Source organism: Panthera leo, chromosome D3 (genome assembly GCF_018350215.1).
Source record: "Panthera leo isolate Ple1 chromosome D3, P.leo_Ple1_pat1.1, whole genome shotgun sequence".
In the NCBI taxonomy this organism is placed as follows: domain Eukaryota; kingdom Metazoa; phylum Chordata; class Mammalia; order Carnivora; family Felidae; genus Panthera; species Panthera leo.
This window is the reverse complement of record NC_056690.1, coordinates 91034617-91040005: the sequence shown is the minus strand read 5'-3', so window position 1 is coordinate 91040005 and position 5389 is coordinate 91034617.

The following is a 5389-nucleotide window of genomic DNA, read 5'->3' as shown; positions in this document are numbered from 1 at the left end:
CTCACAGCTCGTGAGCTGGAGACCCAATTCGGGCTTTGTACTGATAGTTCAGAGCCTGGAGCCTGCTTCAGACTCTCTCTCTCTCTCTCTCTCTCTGCCCCTCCTCCACTCACACTCTGTCTCTCTGCCTCTCAAAAATAAACATTAAAAAACAATTAACTAAGTTCAAGGTACTAGTCCACATTCTCTCTGCCTAGTATTTCCTGTCCCTCATATGTTGTGATCTGGAAACAAGAAGATCCACATTTTAGAGGGTAGAATCTAGAATTTTATCTCTGTGTGTCCCCAACAATTAGCTCATGTCTGCTCTGTGGGAGAAAAGTCAAGACGTTTTCTGACTAATGAATGAGGAATAAAAAGGCATCGTCCTAGGAGTTAAGTGTTCTCGGCAGCTCACCTGACCAGGTGCTCGCACAACCTCTATCGTGTTGGATGAGTGGCTCTAGGTCAATGTCAGGAGCACTGGCTGAGCAATCTGGACCATTCTGCTTCCACATTTGTCAGAGCTAAACAGGCAAACACGGGATGGAAAACAAAACAAAAGATAGTGACTGGGAGGAAAGTGGAATATCCAGATGAGGTTAGAAAATGCAGCCAGAATGGAGCTACATTCTGCGGTACGAGAGCTTAAACATGCCCCACGGACAACACAGTGTGGCACCATGCCCCGCCATGTGCGGGGTCCTTTACTGGACAGAGTGCTGACATCACCACATCACTGTCAGAAGCATGTTGGCCGAGCCCGCAGGGGGCCTGCTGCAAAACCCTTTTATTCCCGTCCTACAACATTCTTTTCTACCAGAAGCATTTTCTTCAAGTCCCAAGTTCACGCGCACCGAGCGGGTTGTTTTCTGGTATTAAGATCCTCCCGTCCTAGAGTCTTTGTGCTTTTGATGATTAAAATGCTGTCGCTTGAAATACAGACCTTAGCTGCAGAAGCTACACTCCTTCATTAAGCAGACACAGAGGCACCTACCGTGAGCCAGCACTGTTGTGGGTGCCTTGGGATTCGTCAGGGACAGAGGAAACAGGAGTGGGAAGCACTATCCTCACAGGGCTTAGACTCTGCGGGGTGCTGAGACCCAACCGAGGAATAAGTAGCTAAAATGTAAGTGGAAAAATGACATCGTATGTTAGAAGGCGGCCAGCGCTTTGGAAAAGAAGGCCAGATCCGGGTGGGGTGGGTGGGGGATTATGTTTGCAGGGACAAGGGAGGGAGGTGCAGGTTTCTGGGGAAGGGAGTTCCAGTCAGAGGGGGCCGTCCGTGCAGAGGCCCTGAGGAATGGGCACGGAGGCAGGAGTGAGGAGTAGAGGGGGAGGGGCAGCCCACTAGAGAAGGGGTGGACGAGCACATAGGGCGCTGCCCTCTGCTGTAAGGATGTGGCTGGTGCTTTGCAAGAGGATCTGATTTCAGGTGAGAAGTGGTCTTGGCTGGTGACGTGTCGCACGTGCTGCCCTGGGCACAGGGTTTGCTGATGTGAAGGGTTAGGGGAGGGAATGAGACAAGAGGGACCCTGAGGAGTCTGCCCTGGGCACCTGGAGGAACACAGTTCGCTGCTGGCTCATAAGCGGAAGGTGACAGCTTCGGAGGCTTGTTCAGGAAGGGATCAGAAATCCAGTCGCGGGTGTGCCACATTCGAGGCGACTTTGAGACCCGCAAGTGGAGATTCGGAGTTGGCAGCCGGGTGTACATCCGGGGTTAGGGAAAGAGGTTGGGGCAGTTAACGCACGGTTAGGAATCGTGGCCTGTGGGTGGGGTTTAAAGCCACACGGTGGCTATGATCCCCAGGGTGTGAGTTTGGATGCCCAAAGAGGGGGACCAGGACTCAGCCCCGGGGGCTTTGGCAGAGGAGACTGGGGGGATGAGCAGAAGCGAGGACCACCCTCATCAGTGGCTTACTTCCGTTGTCTCATCACTACGCAGAACTTACCCACGGACACCCTTACGTGCCTACATCCTTACTCTCCAGAACCTTCCCGTGGAGCCCTTGAGACTTGGACCAAGTATTTTCTCTTTGGGTGTAAGAGTGACCCATTTAAAGCGAGTAGGCTGGCTGGAAATCAGATCATCGGAGAAGACAGATGGGTATGTTACTAACTTTTTCCTGTTGGTCTTGCCATCTGCTGCCCCACACGTCCCTGGCTTTTGAGATTGGGTAGGGTGGGAATGAAAGTGGCTCCTCGTTGAGCGAATAGTAGTCAACACGGCAGCTAGAGGCAACCATCCTCAGTTAAACCCAACCTCTGCCTCCCTGTGTGCCCTGTGTCCCAAACAGGTACTTTCTCAGGAGCGTTTTGCTCACCTCCTGGTCCCAACGGGTACCCCAGGCGGGAGCTTAGAGCTGCGTCTAGGCCTTTGGCATCGCTAACACATCTCAAAAAATACAGCGAGGTGACTGAATGTTCTGTTTCTTCAGTTTATATGTGGGAGCTGTTTGATAGTTTAGCCCAGTCCAAAATTAGAGAAATGATACGAGTAGCTATAGAAGTAGCTGAGGGTCTGACAGTGAGCATTCTTTTCAGGGGAAGAGTTCCCTCCGGGATGCAGATAACCTAGGAAAGTTTAGGCGAGATGCTCGCAAACGCTCCAGAAGACGCAGGCAGCAGGGAGAGACCCCTTTCCGTGAACATGCCCATCGCGAGTGCAGCTGGGTGCCCATTGGCCCTGGGAAGCTCATGAAGTTCATCAGTCATTCTTTCTCTTGAGAAACAGGTGACTATTTCATAGGAGAACGAATAACGAGAAAACAAACACACAGAGGGGGATACTACAGCACATGTACTTCTGTAGACCTATAAGGAAATGATTTTTTTTTTGTAATGGAGGTAAAACAGATTTGGGGTGCATATGGAGAACAAAGAAAAAGCCCTGATTCAGAATATCTGGAGGTGTGCAGTAGGGTGAGTGAGTAGTTTTAACCAGGAAGCCAAGAATAGAGACTCGGTGATACGGACGGGATCTGAGGGGTGTGTAGATGTCAAGGCGCCCAGGCAAGGTGAATGTGGAGGTCACCATTGGAAATCGGAGGAGGTTCGTTGGGGGGGAAAGGACATTCAGAGCAGGGGGAGTGCCAGGACAAAGGCCCCGGGTGGGAGCATCCTTGGCATGACCAAGGAAGGGCTAGGGGACAGGGTGGCCAGGCTGAGGGCGGAGACACAGCAGCTGGGATGGTCAGCAGGCTGGTGAGGCCACCGGTGGACCGCCTCCATCCTTGCTTCCGGTGTGTCCTGGGAAACTGTCGCAAAAGGAAACCTGGGCTTCACTTTTCCATTTGACCCTAAGGGTCTTCAAGGTGGGTGCACAGTTTCTGGCACAATGACAATTCTAGCAACTTCAGTACAACTCCATGGCATTTTCAACGTGCCTAAACATCCGATCGTTATGTTAACAAACTGCCAATAATTAACCTTTGTTTGCACTCCTTGAATAAATCCTGCTTGGTTCAGAAGGATTATTATTAGAAGCTATTGTTACATTTTCTTTTTAAGGGTCACTTTAGAATTTCTGAGTCATATGTATAAGTGAGACATCAGTTTAATTCTTTCTCTTCTTTCTGTAGTATTTTCCCCTGGTTTTGATATAAGTTATATGCCAGATTTAGAAAATAGATTGAGTGCCTGGCCTGTGTATCTAAGTTAGTTTTTTAGTTCACATCTTAAAAAATTAATGTTTTCATTTTTTACCATTGTCATTACTTTATTGAAATGACCAAAGCTTTCTTGGCTCCACTGTGCTGCTTTTTGAGATTGCGTGGTTTAAAATGTCTTTATTCTTATCTCATACTTGATGAGTGGTTTAATGAGTACAGAATCCTGGGTTGGAAGTCATTTTCCCTGGTAATTTAAGGTAATTGTCCATTAATTTTAGTATCTCAAGTTGCTATTGAAAAGTCCGATGCCTTTCTCATTCTCGGCATTCTGCATGAGTCACCTTTTTTTTCTCCTTCTGTAATTGTGTAGGGTCTTTTCTTTGTCCCCATTTTCCCAAATTTCTTGATACCTTGCCTTGTCATGAGGTTGTTTTCATCCATAGCGCTAGGCACTTGGTGGCCCAAACTAGAAACTCATATCTTTGATTCAAAGAAATTAAAAAAAAAAAAAAAAAAAAAAAAAAAAAAAAAAAAAATATATATATATATATATATATATATATTTCTTGGTTTATTTCTTTCCAAATATTTTTCCTGCCCTTTGGAACTTCATTGTAGAAGTGAAGACTTACTCTGATGTGGCAGGTCCTGGACTGCCTGCTAATCTTCCCATATGCTTTGTCTCAGTGTGTATGTGTGTGTGTGTGTGTGTGTGTGTGTGTGTGTGTGTTTGTGTACTGTATTTTGATATCTTTTCAGGTTTGTTTTTTAATCCACTCACTAAGTTCTTATCTACTGTTTATCACATTTCTAATTTTCAACAGAGGTTTTCCGGCCTTGGAATGTTCTGTCTTTATTGCATCCTGCTCTTGTTTCATGAATAGAATACGTTCTCATACCTCCTTAAGGATATCAGTAATTTCTTTCTTCAATTTTCTTCAATCTCAATCTCTTTTCCCTCCAAGATTCTTTTTAATTGTTTGTACATGTTGGTCTTTGTATCCCATTTTGAATGCTTTCTTCGATTTTCTGTTTGTCCTTGGCTCATATTGAAGAGTGGAGCCTTATGAAAGGGAACAGGCCTTTCATAATGGACCCTTTACATGGTTGAGACCTCGTGACATGGTGATCTACACAACCAGCTCTTATTTCAATCCAGAAATATTTCCTCAGCTGTGCGTTTGATAGATTTCCTCCTCATTTCTTTTTGTTGTTGTTGTTCAAAAAACTACTATTTTAGTCTGGGCATCTTGTCACATCCAAGACTTTTCTATCCCTTAACATTGCTGTTTTCCCCTCTTGAGCAGATTCTCAAAGTTACCCTCCATACTAACAATTCAATTTTCTCGTTCTGATATTTCTGAAATTTGCTGCCTGCAGCATCAATGTTCATTCTGGTGTTGTGCGTTTGGCCTCTTACAACCCTTCCACCCGTCCTTATCTCCCATTCATCACATCCTGGTATATTTAATCTTCCAGCTTTGACATTCCACTCCCATTGCCTGACTGTACCACTGAAAAGATGTCTAAAAGTTTTCTAAAATTAATTTTATTTCCCATTAGAAATATACTTTAGTGTGCTGTCTTTTCTTTTCACATTCAGAATATTCCATTTCTTACCTCTGGCAGAGATTTTTACCTCCAGACAAAGGAATGGTCTATGCAGATCCGCCCTCGGGCCTCATTGAGTGTGGCTCCCTGTTTTCAGTCTGGGAGGGTAGTGGATGAGTCCACCAGAGATTCGTAAGGTCCTCCCATCAACTGTGTCCTGTAATCCAGCTTCACTGGCAGGGAACCAG